The sequence below is a fragment of the Xyrauchen texanus genome, chromosome 15, assembly GCF_025860055.1.
Source record: "Xyrauchen texanus isolate HMW12.3.18 chromosome 15, RBS_HiC_50CHRs, whole genome shotgun sequence".
Taxonomy (NCBI): domain Eukaryota; kingdom Metazoa; phylum Chordata; class Actinopteri; order Cypriniformes; family Catostomidae; genus Xyrauchen; species Xyrauchen texanus.
This window is the reverse complement of record NC_068290.1, coordinates 7,231,408-7,249,106: the sequence shown is the minus strand read 5'-3', so window position 1 is coordinate 7,249,106 and position 17,699 is coordinate 7,231,408. Positions and strand designations below refer to the sequence as shown.

The window sequence follows — 17,699 nt, the reverse complement described above, 5'->3', positions numbered from 1 at the left end:
TCTTTTACTTATATATATATATATAACAAGGTCTTCTACTTTCAGAAGAGCATGGAGACTTTCACCAGGAGGCAGTAGACATGTAAATTATTGCATACAACAGGTTTTTCAGCAAAGTATTAATCATGTTGTCGATATTGAGGCTTTGGAAACTCATGTATCAAATATGATATGCACAGCTTTATAGAGTTAATTTTCTCTAAAGTAATGGATAAAAAATATTGCGAGGGAATGCAAAACTTAATGTGAGAGAATGCAAAACTATTTCAGAAATTAAATTTCCTTCCTGTCCCCTTAGGGGCTCAGTAGCTTGTTGAGGAGAGGTGTGCCATCACTTTTTAATGTATTATGTTTTCGTCTGGAGGACAAAAAATTCATAGAATGACTTTGAAGTAGAGACTCAAGCCATACCTACGGATCCGAATTTCATAGATTCTTGGGGGTGGGCTGTTTTGTCGTGGACCAGTAGGCAACCATTCAGAACACACTAACAACGCTCTAGCAACTACCAAGAACAAAATAGCAATGGCCTGATCATCAGCATTTGTGGCATAATTTTGATAACCATAAAAATAAATTTTGACTCGCCCCTGCTTTTCTTTAAAAAAAAAGCTCAAATCTGGGTTCCTGTGAGGCACTTACAATGGAAATGAATGGGGGCCAATCTGTAAATGTTAAAATACTCACTGTTTCAAAATTATAGCTACAAGACATGAACAATGTGCAATATGATTTTAGTGTGATGAAACCGCTTACTAACCTTTTCTGTGTAGTTATAGCCAATTTTAAAACTTCGTTGCCATGACGATGTAATATCAACAAACCTTAAAATGACTGTAAAAAACAAATATTTAAACAAATTTCAAGCTCAAATAAGGCATACATTTAAGAGAGGTATTAATGAAAGTGCTTTTATAAAATTAAAAGCTTCACATTTCCATATTTTTGGGAGGTTGTGGCTCAGGTGGTAGAGCGGGTCTGCTGCTAATCGCAGGGTTGGCCTTTTCGATTCTCGGCCCACGTGACTCCACTTGCCGAAGTGTCCTTGGGCAAGACACTGAACCCCAAGTTGCTCCCAATGGCAGGCTAGCGCCTTGCATGGCAGCTCTGCCACCATTGGTGTATGAGTGTGTGTGTGTGTGTGTGTGTGTGTGTGTGTGTGTGTGTGTGTGTGTGTGAGCGTGTATTTATCACTTTGTGGGGACCAAATGTCCCCATAAGGATAGTAAAACCCGAAATTTTTGACCTTGTGGGGACATTTTGTTGGTCCCCATGAGGAAAACAGCTTATAAATCATACTAAATTATGTTTTTTGAAAATGTAAAAATGCAGAAAGTTTTCTGTGAGGGTTAGGTTTAGGGGTAGGGTTAGGTTTAGGGGATAGAATATAAAGTTTGTACAGTATAAAAACCATTATGTCTATGGAAAGTCCCCATAAAACATGGAAACACAACGTGTGTGTGTGTGTGTGTGTGTGTGTGTGTGTGTGTGTGAATGGGTGATTGGGACACAATGTAAAGTGCTTTGGTAACCTCTATGGTTAAAAAAAGTGCTATATAAGTGCAGACCTTTTACCATTTTAACCCTCCAAAAATTTGCCCCTTTCACTTCCTTTGTAAGTGCCGCACTGTAACTTCAATCAATATTATGCTCCACAAATGCTGTCGATTAAACGTAACTTGTATTGAACCTGAAAAATCCTTTAATTGTCATGAAAATAATGTCACAGTGAAAAAAACAATCTGTAGAAAATGGGCTTCATTTCTTTAATACAAATTTTTCTTTCTGATCCTTTATAGGTTTTGCAGGTTGTTGTCTAGATATGAAGAGACCGTGTTCTGTAAGAACGATAAAGATTGCTTTACTTTCTATTTATTGCAAGGCTGTTTTACAAAACTTCTCCCTAAAGCAATCGGTTTTACTCATTGTTTTACTATAATTTACTCTACAGAGTACCGGCAGTATGTAATATCTTTATTTAATATAAGTCAGTGATTCGATGAGGCCCACCAATCGCTTTTATCTGACCTTCCATATTATTTTGGTAAACTCACGGTAAACATCAGTGGTGAGTTTAACAACACTCAACACATGCAACAGCAGTGGCGCTCATCAAGCTATCCGTGGTCCATTTCCGGAGGAGCGTGCAAGCATGTCCGGACATAGTTCAGTTACACTCTTCTCTTAAACATGAACCAACAACTGTTGCGCGAGCACATTATATTGCGTCTGTATGTTACAGATGTATATATGTTATTTATTTTAACATAATTAAATACTATTTTAATGTAAATAAACACATTATTAACCATTTTGTTTTTACATCTTAGCATGTTAGTTACAATAAATGTGTTTTTAAGATAAATACCAGTTTATAAATCCCCAAGATTATTTACTTATTTTTAAATAAACATATGTTGCGAACAAAAACAGTCTCAACTATATTTTTATCAAAACAAATAAACAAATAAATAAAATAAAGATTAATACTTACAAGGAGAGTAACTGAACTTTTTTTCTTCCACTTCATGCACTGGTTTTACTGTATCTGATAACCAGTCGAACTGGATGTCCTTTGATGCTGGCGTAAATGAAACATCACTTTAATTGAATCACTCGGATATGACATGCTAGTTTGTTTTTTCTTTACACATCTGCTCATGTTTGCAGAAATAAACTTCAACAGGCCAATAACAGCAAAAGAATACACTTCTAAGGACACATTTGCGCTGTTTATGATGTATAGGATGAGTTTGTTTGATCTTAAGATGTCTTTAAATGAAACAATTAAGTAATTTTGCGGCGCTGTCACGTAAGGTCAAACGCCGCCACTGCTACACCCATGCCAGGAGAACATTTTAATTTCAAGGGTGTTTTCTTTTATTTCAATTCTTATCCTTGGCCTTTAAGACACTGGAGTATCTGTTCTTTTCCCATAAAAAAGAGCCCATTATCAAAGCATTAAGATATGATTATACTGACATGTTCTTAAGAAAACCACAAGAGTGAGCAAGAGACAGAATAAGAGAGAGCGGGAGAGAGAAAGCATTGTGAAAGGAAAGAAGTCCATACTGCAGATCTTATCACATGGTAGCATACATAGTGATTTTTGAAATAGCTTATTACAGAGTACGCTAAGAAGACAAGTGGGTCGGTGTACAGATCAGAGGAGTGCGCATGAACGCACCTGCTAGATTTCGCTATCGTAAGGAGGGTGTCAGTCAGCGTTGAGGCCTGCCAGCCAAGTGCCTTCCCAGCCCCCTCACGGTTTTAATATCAGACCAGTCTTGTCTTTCAGCAGCCAGGGGACTAGTTCGTAGAGGACGAATTTGTGATTAGGATCGTGCAAAGTATTTTCAAGCAAACAGGGAATTTGTGACATTGATGTTATAGAAGTGTATGTGAATTTGAAACACATTCTTTTGAGACAGTTAGACGGGGGCAGGTGGTACAGACTTACAAGTCTTATTACACATCGAAGAAAGAAATGTTTGTTAATGAAAGTTAGCGATTGAAGCCTCGCTGATAGACTCAAACTACGCATGGAAACCCAATCCAGAGTGAAATTAAATTTTCTTACACTCTGTTAGTCACACAGCCCTGCTGCAATACGAAAGCAAGCAATTTTACTGTCAACAGATCTTAAGTTTGATAAGATCTGGACGCGATTTTCAATTGGCTGAATGATTCTGTGCAAATATATTGGAAAATAATCTTTTAAATGACTCTGGATTATACACTTCTTTACATTCAAAGTACCCTGTGCAATGTACAAAATCACACAGATACAGGTCAGGAGCTTCAGTTAATTTTCACATCAACCATCAGAATGGGGAAAAATTTTGATCTCAGTGATTTCATCCATGGCATGAATGTTGGTGCCAGACGGGCTGGTTTGAGTATTTCTGTAAAGGCTGATCTCCTGGAATGGTGCCAAAAAAAAAACATCAAGTGAGGGACATTTCGGCAGATGGAAACGCCTTGTTGATTAGGTCAACGGAGAATGGCCAGACTGGTTTGAGATGACAGAAAGGCTACGGTAACTCAGATAACCCCTCTGTACAATTGTAGTGAGCAGAATAGCATCCCAGAATGCACAACATGTCAAACCTTGATGTGGTTGGGCTACAACAGCAGAAGACCACGTCGGGCACTTTATTAGGACCAGAGAGTTCGTAATAAAGTGCTCAATGAGTGTAAACTTAATTCAGGGTATATTCTCTTGAAAAAAGTCTTCATATCTAATGCAATTTTGCTTCTCAAGAAAGCTGATTTTGTTTCAAGGATGTTTAGATATCTTTACTTTATTGTTAACATTTTACAATAAGGCTGTATGAGTTAAAATTAGCTTACTACATTAGGCAACATGAACTAATGATGAAAAATACTCTTTCAGCACTAAATAATTTTAGCTAATTTTACTATCATCATTAATACATTTTAAACATACAAATTTGTATATGTTAACATTAGTTAATGCATTATGAACTGATTGTATTTTGCCATTGTATTTTGATAAATTAATATTAAGCAGAAATAGTAAACGCTGTAAAAATATAGTTTATTCTAAGGTCTTGATTCCAAATAAATGTACATAATGAGTCTTTTTTTAGAGATGGAGAAAAGGGACTCAGCTAATGTTCAGCAGCTGGATGTTTGTTATGGAATCAGTGAAGACTTTAAGACTGAGCCTCGAAACTTGTGCATGTTCAAAGTGCATGAACGCAAATTCCTCTTGCTAAGCACATTTAATATCACGTGTTGTTGCACGGGTGAACTATCCTTTTAGTAATCTGCATTTGGTAAAATGCTGTTTGTGTGCCTCTGGTGCCATTGCAATGGTAAGTGCCATTTTCTTACACCATATTGCGCTTGCTGCCTCACCGCCACCGGCTGTCATTCAGTACAGATGCTTGAAAAGAGGATATCATTATCATGTTGGTTCTGCAGTAAGCTGCAGATTTGGTCAAATATAGTGGTGCTGCTTTGTTTCTCTTGGCTTTTATTTGGGAGGAAAAGCTGATTCCTCACATGACCATCTCTCTCATCGAGTCGCCAAAGCATAGCCAGTATCAACGTGATTAAGAAGGGACTTACATGTTTCAAAGCAAGCTGGGAAATGGGGAGCAGTGCCGTCAACCCAAAGCGTTAGAGCTTATTCTAACCAGCAAGCTGCAAGAAAATGCCAGATCATGTCTGCATGCTGCAAATCAGTTTACAGAGAAACAACAACTTATGAGGTTGAACTGTAAGTCTAACAGACAGCCACAAATAATAAAATGCATGTGTCTTTAAAATGGTGACTGCAATTAATTCCCTTTGATTGCACCAGTGAAATTCAGTTTTCCTGAAATTTAATATTTTATTTAATGTAATTACTGTATAAGTTTAATGGGATAGTTCACCCAAAATGAAAACTCTATCATCATTTACTCACCTTAAAGTCATTCCAAACCAATATGATTTTATTTTAATTTTTAGAATGTTCACTCTGCAACTCATAAGCTGTGTAGTCTTGTTGTCACACTCTAAGTTTGAAAATGTGACAATATAAATGAGATTTCAATGCTAAAACAGAGGGAAATATTTTCAGTGAATAACATCAGTTTCAGTCAGTGCATGAAGAGTAATCATTTGGCTTCAGAAGACTTGGCGCTGTAATTTTTTATATATTTTTTGGTCAGGCACCCTAAAATAATGCTAGTAGCATCTAAATAAACTTGTTTTATAGGTCACTGACAAATAAGTCAGAGGAATAAAAATGTGAATTTCTTTAAAAAGTTTGTGTCCATGTTGGTTTCATAAAAAAAAAAAAATCTCAATATGAATAGAATATTGTACAAAAACAAAAAAATACATTATTTAATGACTAAATCAAGTGTTAAGTGGTGTAACCATCAAGCATAAAAATTTTTTTTAAAATACATAAATGTCACAGATCAGCCACAACATTAAAAGTACCTGCCTAATATTATGTAGGCTCCCCAAACAGCCCCAAAATAGCATTCTGAGATGAAATTCTTCTTACCACAATTGCACAGAGCGGTTATCCGAGTTACTGTAGACTTTGTCAGTTCGAACCAGTTTGGCCATTCTCAGTTGACCTTTCTCATCAACAAAGCATTTCCATCTGCTGAACTGCCGCTCTCTGGATGTTTTTGGCACCATTCAGACTAAATTCTAGAAACTGTTGTGCATGAAAATCACAGGAGATCAGCAGTTACAGAAATACTCAAACCAGCCCATCTGGCACAGAATATCTACCTGCATGTTGGTTACACCACCTGGTCATTGACCCTTATTTAAATAAAAAAATATTTTTTATATAATCTGACTAGGTTTCATCAATGAAATTCATTGTTTAAGGGTTAGATCGGGGAGAAATAGGTATTAAACTGCTCATTTACCTGCCTTTTTAGTGTAGAGCACAAGTCAAATGGACATTTATGATGCTTTTTTTTTTTGTCCTTTATAGTGCTGGTCACTATATATTTTCTTTGTAGGTAAAAGAGTAGCTCTGCCATTCTGCAAAACATCTCTTTTTGTGTTCCTCAACAAAAAGTTTGGAATCCAAGTTTGGAACAACGTAATGGTGAGTAAATGTATTTTTGTGTAAAGTATTTCTTTAAGTGAGCAAAATTAATTACTATAATACAATTAAAGCACATACACACACAAATAATAGTTTTCTCTGTTTCAGTCTGCATGTTAAAGATATAATCTAACCTGATAACAAAAAATAAATCAAAACAATGGCAAACAAAATCACACATGCGTCAGTTTGATGATGGAGCGATAAGGGAGAGATTAATTTAAGTGTGCAATCTCACAATCATTGTCATCTCCTATGGCGCTCTGGTCGTCCTCAGTAAGCTTGTAACTATCTCCAGAATCTTTACATATTTATTTAGCTGTCATATGAATCTGCGCAGATCATCAGGGCTGATAGTCAGAGCAGATGAGGCAGTAATTGTTCTCTCTGATAAGAGCTGCCTGCCATGATGCTTGTGATTTCCTGCAGTGGGCTTAAAGAGAAAAGAGCTGGTAAACAGACCACTGTGGCAGGGTGAAATGACATTTTCAATGTCATTTAAGATATTGTATACTGTGTGGTCCAGAGGCCTGAAACCAATTTTGAATTTAAACCTTTTTAAAACATTTAAATGAATAAAAGGTGTGTAGGATGAGGAAGAACTATTCACGAAATATCTATTTCTAGGGATCTGATCAAATTTAAGCAGGGTCCACAGTTGTTTTCTTTGTAAAAAAATAAAGTCTGATTTTCTTGTTTCCGTTTAAAATCACAGGATGCTCTTTGAAAAATTCTCAAATCGTCCAGAGATAACATGGATCATCAGGTTTTGTGCAAACTTGTGGAGTCCATGCCAGCTCGAGTGCATGTTGTCATTTATGAAAAAGGGGGACATACCAAATATTAAGACATAACTTTGCACTCAAATTGTTCTGCTGATAATACAATTTGGAATAAATAATATGTGAATTAATATAAGACTTTTGTACCACACTGTATGTTATTTAGATTCAATCTAAATGAATAACGAAGAATCGTTTACAGCACAAATATATATATAAAAATGTTTGATTCAGTATGAAATAAAAATGCAGATTTCATTCGGCAAAATTGTATACATGAGAAACCTTGTTCCCAGAATAGTCTGCCTCTTTTATGCTTTTCTTGAACTCAGTGACATTTGGGATAGAGCTGGCCCGGGTCATGTTTTACTGCCAGTGAAAAGGAGAATATTAACACCAAGAAGAACTCGAGACACAGAAAATATCCCCTCTGATTCCAAGACATGAGCAAATATCAAGCCTTTTCCATACTAAACAGGATGTTATTGCACTGATCTCTGATTTCAGAACACAATTGACCCCAAATCCTCTCCCACTTTTGTAACACGGCCATTTAAATTATTTGAGAAACGCATCCGCAAGCGAGGATGTCACAGTGTTCTGCAAATATCAGTCTTTAAAATGTGCATATATCTCAGTGGAAGCAAAACTGTACTACTCCAAATGACTTGCAAAGAAATAAAGAGGGAGAGAGAGGGAGTTCAATTGCTCAACGATGCCATCTAGTGGTTTCAATATTCTTGGACAGGACACATCTGCACTAGAGATAGCATTCCCTAATAGAAATAAATGTGTGTATTACAATGATCAGTATTTGTATTCAATGAGTCCTTTTGTTTGTGGATTTATCCAACTTTAATTATAAGAATAGCATTAAAAATATCAATTAATGACTTCAGTGATAAGTAGATTTATTCATTCGAAATAAACCTCAGATTGCAGCAGTAAATGATTTCTGCAATGTAATGCAGCTGGGGACGGAAGGCATCAGTGTGCGTGTGATTATCGGCTGACAAGTGTTTGCAAATCTTTTTAATTATGGCATGAAGCAGCTACAGTAGATTCACATGAGGTATTGTAACTGTTCTAATCAGTATAAACATGTGTTTTGTATTTTATGCTTTAAATGCTGGGTGAATAAAGTGACACTTTCTGATAATATGTGATTGTTTTAAAAAAAAACTAATGTTTTATGATGACCATTATGCTTCTATATTTATATTTGTATATATATATATATATATATATATATATATATATATATATATATATATATATATATATATATATATATATATATACAGGGTTGGGAGGTTACTTTTGAAATGTATTCCACTACAGATTACAGAATACATGCTGTAAAATGTAATTTGTAATGTATTCCATCAGATTACTCAAGGTCAGTAACGTATTCTAAATACTTTAGATTACTTCTTCAGCATTGGCAGATTTTTTCACTTGTTTTGACAATAAAAACTCCTCCAGTACAGTAAGACAAAATACACATGTTAAAAATACATTCTCTGAAAAACCTAAATATCTTATGCAGTGTTGTTTCTAAAACAAATTGATCTTGTTTTAATGATTTTAGATATTTTTACAGGAAAACAATACCAATAATAATATTTTTTATTATTATCAGGAATATGATTTTTGCCATAATATTAAAGGTTTTACTACAAAAAAATTATTATGATCCAACGTGAATTCTTTTGATAAAAAAATATGATCGTGCCTGGTAACATAGCATTTTAGCTTAGCGTAAATCTGACAATTTACACAAGGTTTATTTATATTTCTTCTGCTCCAAACTTACTTCAAACGTAATTCTCTGTCTGCTCGAATGAATGACATCATAAGAAAGTGTTTCACCGCTGTTCAAATGCACTTTGGATCACATCATTTATATGTATAAATGTACTCCATCTGAAAGAACTAAATATTAAATGAAACAAATGATAATAAAATGCAAAGTAAAGTAACCAGTCACCTGGTAAAATATACGGATGATACTGTTCTTCTTTCCTTGCTTTCACATTCAGACCAGGATTATGGTCCGGCTCTAGACAAATGTATCTCTTGGTGTAAAAGTATGAAACTAGACTTTAATATCTCAAAGACTAAAGAGATGGTTATCAATTTCAGTAAGAAAGCACTTTCACTTCAACCTGTGATTATTAATGGTACACAGATGAATATAGTAGAGGAATACAAGTATTTAGGGACAATTTTTGATCACATGTTGAAATTTGATAAAAATACTGATGCCATTATTAAGAAAACCCTCCAAAGATTGTTTGTGTTGAGGAAGCTGAATTCCTTTAATGTACAGAGGCCCATTCTAAGGTCTTTTTATAATTCATTTGTTGAAAGTATTCTTTCTTTTTCTTTCATATGTTGGTTTTCTTCATTGTCTATGAAGAACAAAAATCGTCTGCAAGGTATTTTAAACATGTGCTCAAACATTATGGGTGTTTCTTTACGTAGTTTAACATTTTATTATGAACAGCAAGTGTTGAGGATGGCACAGAAAATAATGGGCAATAGCACACACCCATTGAACCTTTATTTCGAATGGATGCCCCTTGGGCGGCGTTTAAGGACAATCAGGTGTTTCACAAACTGTTACAAATGTACCTTTATGCCTGAAGCAATTAGTTTATGTAACAAACATAATTGATTATTTTATTTTATTTATTTTTTCCTCCTTTATATATTTTATGTATTTTGAGTATTTGTATGTATATGTATTCAGTGTTGTCTGTTTATGACAACATAATGAAATGCCCCATGGGGATTAATAAAGCTCTAAATGTTAAACGTTAAAATACATTTTGAATGTAACTGTATTCTAATTACCAATTATTTAAATGGTAACTGTAGTGGAATACAGTTACTTATATTTAGTATTTTAAATACATAATACCGTTACCTTTATTCCATTACTCCCCAAACCTGTGTATATATATATATAGTGACCAACATATAGTGACCAACATTTTCAGCAAATGTTTATATATATATATATATATAATATATATATTCGCTTCATTAAATACGCCATTTAAGTACTTTGTTACACAGAATACACTCAGAAAGTGCAAAATACAACATGAATATACAATGTACGTACAATATAATGCTGTAATAGTGAAGAGTGCATCTGTGCAACTGGAGTAATAAATAGAGTAGATAGACCCTTAGATCAATAAATTAATAATGAATACTGAAGTAAAATGAAATGCAATGCAATGATTGTAATAAATGCATTCAGGTCAAGCACACGAGTTTCAACATGTAATTCAGAGCTCTGTAGTTTCTTTCTACCAGTGAAATCTTAAGTGAATAACAAAAACATTTCTAACATTTCCTCATGGACACAAAACTCAAATAATTCTAATTATAGCATATTTTGCCAGGCATGCAATCAGACATAGTCAATGATGCCAGTCAAGACTGCAATGTATTAGCATAAATTATCTGTCCACAATAAGTCCTAAAATGTAGCATATTGACATCATGCTCTCTGGGTAATATGTGTGCATATGTGTGTATTATAATCAATGTTGCATTAAGCTTAATGTACTAATTAAAGTCACATGAGCAAGCAACAGCAAAGGCTATACGTTATTCTAAAGATTATTGCTTTGTTCTCAACCATAAAACTGAATTTAGCCAAATAACACACACCCTGACCGAGAAACAGAGATCTGCAAAAGTCATCGTCCTTTTGCATACAGTGAACATCTGAAAAGCTTCAACTGAGAGATGCTGTTAAAGAGCATGTAATACTTTTTTTATTTAAATTCACTTTTTAATTGGATAGAGCCCCATTATTTTTCAATACAGAAAGGGCAGTGAGGCACGCAAAGCTCTTGAATATTTTTGCAAATCATGTTCGACAGCATAATGATTAAGCGTGGCACTAAATTTGCCTCACAAAATGAAAAGCAAACTTCATGCAAGGCGTAATTTAATTGTTCCCCTTCACATTTTCTGCCTCCAATTGTTGGAAGCTTTGCATTCGGAGTCTCTTCAGTGGTGCTTGACGTGCCACTTTGTGACAAATTCACTGGAATCTACGAACCTTGCGACATACTGTATGTGAGACAGCACAAACATGCTTCATTCAAGATGCGTGTTATTGTGTGGATGTCATTTCTGTGTCTTTTTGTACATTTCATATATAAACATTTTACCCGGTGTTCATCCAGTTTATAATTTTAATGATGAGATATGAAAATAAAATAACTCAATTGTTGTAAGAAGAGACTAATAATAGAATATATATGATTTATACTCCAAATGGAGAACTAAGTGTATGGTTTAACTTTGTTTTATTAGTTCTGACATTAACAGCAGAGGATAATGGGTTCTATCTAAAATAGCAATTGTATCACAGTTTAAAAAATTAAATAAAAATAATAATAATAATCAGATATGCAATTCATTTCACTTGCCATTTGAGCCTTTGTGTAATTTAGAATGAGTGTGAGTGACTCAACTCATCCAGAATACAGATAAATACTGCCATCTGCTGGTAAGTGTGCATGCTTTTACTGAATGAAAAGTTAAACCCTGAACACAAAAAATGTTCCAGGTTAAATACAGCTTGAGTGAGTTCTATGCAACTTCTGTGGCATGCTGTCAATTGCCACAAGCCGAAAGTAATTTTGACTTGCCACTTAACTGGTAAAAACAAAGAGAAACCTTGTGTACAGTAATGCACTTACAATGGAAGTCTATGGGGCAAGTGTTCAGGAGTGTGCATTTTGTATTTTTGTTAAAATTAAAGCACTTACACAAGTGTACACAAGTGTTTAAAAGCAGAAATGTGCAGTCCATGCTTTTGTTAAAGCACTAATAATGTGTGTTTAATAATGTGTGTTATTAGGTGTGTAAGAAGCGCAAATTGTCCTTTTGGGGTGGAATTACTTTTCTAAGTGGAGGATCTTCATACAGAGTAGTAACTGTATAAAGTATACAGTAATGCACTTACAATGGAAATCTATGGCGCAAGTGTTCAGGAGTGTGCATTTTGTATTTTTGTTCAAATTAAAGCACTTACATTAATTATTCAGTCAAATTTGTTTTATTTGATCGGTAAAGTTGTCTAAATTATCCTTTAGAAGTGGAACTACTTTTCTAAGTGGAGAGACTTCTTGTTATAAGTTACTGTTGCCCACGTAATGCATCAGAGTAAATAAAATACTGTTATACAATTATTTTTATCTAAATCAGCGTCAGTGAAAGGCAGAACAACAAATACTGCCATGATACACTGTAGTAGGGGAGCACAACGTCACAAAGCATGGTCCTGAAAATATTATCATAACAGGCTTCATTTCTTTTCAAGAGAAATACAAGTTCTTATTTCTTAGATTAATGCTGGGGTGAAATTAAACTAGGACATGATCTTGAAATGTGACGTGTTTTCACTTATCAAGCAATAAGGCAAACACAGCAGGAATGAATGACAAACTACTCCAGATGATCCAGATAAACGAACAACAATGCTTTCTGAACTATACTAAACCTACCTCATGACAAAAAGTGCACTCTTATCCCTGTTTGCAGAGGTGCATTGCAGATGCCCTGGCTTTCTTAATATTTCATACTCTGACTACACTTCAAATCACCCTTCAAATCCTCTTAAGGCATGCAGAATTGTTTAGTGTATGTGTGTGTGTAAGAGAGAGAGAGAGAATGAGTGAGAGAAAAATAAAGAGAGAGAGAGAAAGACAGGGAGAGAGAGGTTAGGTACTTAGACCCTAAAGGCTTGCTTATCTTGCCAGCACATACATCTTTGTGTCTCTTGTGTAAGTCAGTTTTCTATTTACCTTCATATTCTTAGCTGGGAACCAGGAATAAAAGTCCTGGGTCACTCCCTACCATGTACCATGTCTTTAATTCCATCATGTTAGGTTACATCCTGTTAATTTTCTTGCCATTGTGTAAATAATCCATTTATTATAAAGTGTCAGTGTCAGTGCCTGATCTTGATCTTATTTCTGAAACACTTTAATATATACACTTTCTTAAATTAAATTTGCATCCATTTACACATAAAAGGCACTTGAGAAAAGGAATTAATCAAATTGATTTAACCATTTTTATGCTTGACCCAAGTTGTAGACTATTATTCAACTCTTGCCATATAACTGGCAGAACTCATCTGCTACTGCTCAACAGCAGCCCCTTGTGGCCATATGGAAAAGTACACGAAATAGCATTAGCAGTTCAGTAAACCCCTTTGATGTATTCGCCGAGAAGGATTCACAGTGTGTGTGTGTGTGTGTGTGTGTGTGTGCTTTTTAGAGATTCATTGAAAGAATCGGCTCATATGAGTCATTTGTTCATGTATCATCAGACTACGGTCGCTTTACAGGTATGTTTTTGTTTTCAGTGCAGCCAGTGCTATAGAAAGACGTGTTGTCTTGGCATTATTTTGAGGTAAACTATATTTTTATCCCAATACATTCAATTCAGGCTGCAAGACTCAGTTAAAATATAGGCTAAATTCATTTTGCGGTGGTGCAACAGGTTCAGCAGCGACGTAACACTGACAGAATTGCAGTGACTGACGAAAGCACAAGTAACATGTAGTAATAAAATGGTACATTATCACACAGAAATATGAGTTGAATTGAAAAACCCGCCTCGTTTCGCTCACCACATGCGGGCCAGTTTCTGTGAGCGCTCATTCAAACGGAAGCATGCATGCATACCTTCATGTACCGAAAGCTCACAAGTACAATCTTGTGCACCAAGCCCATAACTAGTGATTGTTGTAATGATTAGGAGTAGGCAGATGATTGTTGTGTTATGGGAACTCATGAATCAAACTAATCATTTTTAACCGCTTCATTAAAAAAAAAAACAACAACATCTGAACGAACCGATTCGCTTAGATGAATCGTGCTCGACGTCAAGTGCATGTCAGAAACAGGCCAGACAGTTTGGGCAGGTTTCGTAACGAAGTGGGCATGAGATAAAACACATCAAACATAAGAGAGACAGAACAGGACAGAGCATCAGTTCTGTAGCGAATACCACATTTCTTACCTGACACATGGGATTTTAAAGTTTGTGCACGAGTACTGAAGAAAACAAAGTCATAGAACAAAATCAGGATCCATTTTAATAACTTGCGAGCAATACGATTGCCATCATCAAAGGTAGAAAATATGACAAATCAAAGCAGGATTTTATTTAAAATGAGGAAAGGTGGAAAATGAGGATTCTTCTGAGGTAGCAGATGTGTTTATTAAATGTGGGTTCAGTGGGTTCAGGTTCAGATCTGCAGGTACCGGCTGGCACACTGGAGGAACATTGATGATGATCCTGGACTTTGTCATTTCACAGAAGGGGTGTTCACTCCTGGAAGCCTAGGAGCAGTGGAGAAGAACTGCTGACCCCAAAGCTGTGATTACTCCCTACATGTGGCTGTCACCTGGTGGGTTGACACTGTATGCTCACAAATAACCATATACTGTATATTATACACCGATCAGCCACAATATTAAAAGCACCTGCCTAATAGGGAGTAGGTCCCCCTCATGCCGCCAAAACAGCCCTAACATACATTCTGAGATGATACTCTTCTCACCACTTTTGCACAGAGTGTTTTTCTGAGTTACCGTAGACTTTGTCAGTTCAAACCAGTCTGGCCATTCTCTGTTGACCTCTCTTATCAACAAGGCATTTCCGTCCACAGAACTGCCGCTCACTGGATGTTTTTTGTTTTTGGCACCATTCTGCGTAAACTCTAGAGACTGTTAAATCACAGGAGATCAGCAGTTACAGAAATACTCAAACCAGCCCATCTGGCAATCTTTTGATCTGAAGGTGTATGCTTAAATGTTTGAAATTAGTTTTGTAGACAAAAATATAATTGTGCTACCATATTAATTTATTTAATTATAAAACTACAATTTAATAATAAACAAAAGTTTTTGAAATCGATGACTTGGACCAAATAATAAAGAAAAGCAGCCAATAGATGCCCAGCATAGATGGGAACTCCTTCAATACTGTTTAAAAAGCATCTCAGGGTAAAACCTCAAGAAGATGGTTGAGAAAATATCAAGAGTTCATGTCTGCAAATTCTAGGCAAAGACTGACTACTTTGAAGATGCTAAAATATAACACAGTTATGATTTATTTTGGATTTTGTTTAGTCACAACATAATTCCCATAGTTCCATTTATGTTATTCCATAGTTTTGATGACTTAACTATTATTATAAAATGTGAAGAAAAAAGTTATAATAAAGAATGTGTTTCAAAACTTTTGAACGGTAGTGTATATATATATATATATATATATATATATATATATATATATACACTACCGTTCAAAAGTATATACAGTATATCTATAGTATATATATATATCTAACATACATAATTGCATCATATATTTTGACTAATTCTGCTCTTTTTTTTTTTTTTTTTTACTGATTAGACATATTTCTCTAAACTAAGTGCAATACTGACAAAACAATTAAAAGGAGATTCATTTAGCTGTTCAGCACCACAAAATGCCCACCACATTGCTTTCAGATTTTAAACTTAATCTTATAATATATTGAGCTACGTAAGTTTTAAAATACTAAACACAAACATGTATCACCAGAAAGTGAATTGATTAATTATTAACTGGAAGCTCTTTTAATGATTTTCCTAAGCAAATTCCCAGACCACTATGTAGAGTTTATTGGATTTATTTTTAACACAGAGGTTAGAAATTCTCATCTTGCTTCAGCATGGGTTTGTCAAGAGTGTTTGTCGGTCGCTCTGTGTATTTTTAACCCATCAGTTAAACTTCCCTGGGTTGAGGAGAAACAAACAGTTCTTGTTGTGTAAGAACTGACATGTAGCTTTAAAGTATCCATGTGTCATTATCTTAAAGATTAAGTGGGTCTTTTTTCCTCTTGATTTTTAGAGATCCTCTCTCTTATTTACACCTGTTATTACTAACTAAATGTTACGATAAGTTAGCCATTCATAGGTGTAAAAAGTGTCTCTGTCGTGGTTTCAAAACATTGCTCTGTTTGAACCAATGGCATTAGTTTGGTGCACAACTGTCTGTCTGTCTGTCTGTCCCAACAGTAGAAGGGAGATGTGGCGGAAAGGGTGGTAGGAGTATTTTGGTAATCTGTTTGGAAACTATCAACATTGTTGAAATTTTGATTGGTGTAATTACACACTTCACTTTTAAAGTCAACATGAAATGTTTGCAATTAAATTTACTTCCATAATGTGATGTGAAAAAGGACATTCATTGCGAAAAATATGTAGTTCAAAATGAGATTTTATCCATTTAAAAATGGTCATTGTTACTGTTGCGTACCAGAATAGGGACAGGTGCTTGGAGGGGAGGCGGCACCACCATTTTGTTTATTTAATGGCATGCACAATTAAACCAGGAAGTTGTGATAAAAATGGGTCAATTGGGTACATTTTTATTTAATGTTGACTTTTATTATTTGACTGGTTTATTAACTAACCAGTTCAGTTTGGAGATTAAAAAAAAAAATACAAAATCCATGTTGGGCAAATCATGAAACATTGCATGTTCTCCTACAAAATGTCTGTAGCTATGATAATCCAGTGACAAGTTCCTGTGAAATACTGTTATAAATGTTTGTACATGTGATGATTATGCTAGAGGACTAATAATAACCAGCTATATATATGTCATAAGTGTCCACATTCATTTTAACACTGTTGTTTATTGCCAAACAAGCAGTAAAAGGCCTTAGAAACAACTATAAGATATGTCATCTGGGTCATTAAGTGGTCAGCGGTTGACAGTGGTGGAGCTAGGGGGTGGCCGTGGCCACCATGGACCGAATCCCCATTGGCCACCCCACTCGCAATTGCTGTTTTAGTAATTTTTTTTTAATCATTTTTTGGCACAATTTAGTTCTCTAGAGGTGAAATCATCTCTGTAGAAATGTACAAACTTAACATGTGCGCACACCAAGGTCGCCACATCTCTCCGTCCCTCCCCCCTGTGCCACCACAGACTGATCGCTTGCCCCTGCCTGGCCACACTTTTTTGAAAATGATGATTTGAACGTTGAAACCCTTTGAAATTCAGTTTGCTGTCATGTCATTCTTAAAATGATCACAAGATATCACAAAAGAAAAATGATTCCACTGGAGGGCACCAAATACATAAATGCTATTTAAATGAGTTTTTCACGAGGTGCTGTGTTTGTTGAAAATGGTAAAGTGTGGCTATGCAATAGACTAGTTTTATTAAGAAATCTATAGCAACTGGATATTTATAAAAGTTGCAGTGCTTGTATGCCAGCA

The 17,699-nt window shown here is 35.1% G+C and overlaps 1 protein-coding gene across 2 annotated transcripts in view; it reads left to right on the top strand.

Annotated features, from left to right (window-relative positions):
* The window catches only part of upk1a (uroplakin 1a), a 702,734-nt gene that overhangs the window by 434,433 nt on the left and 250,602 nt on the right, over positions 1 to 17,699 (top strand). The gene's annotated exons all lie outside the window — the stretch shown is intronic.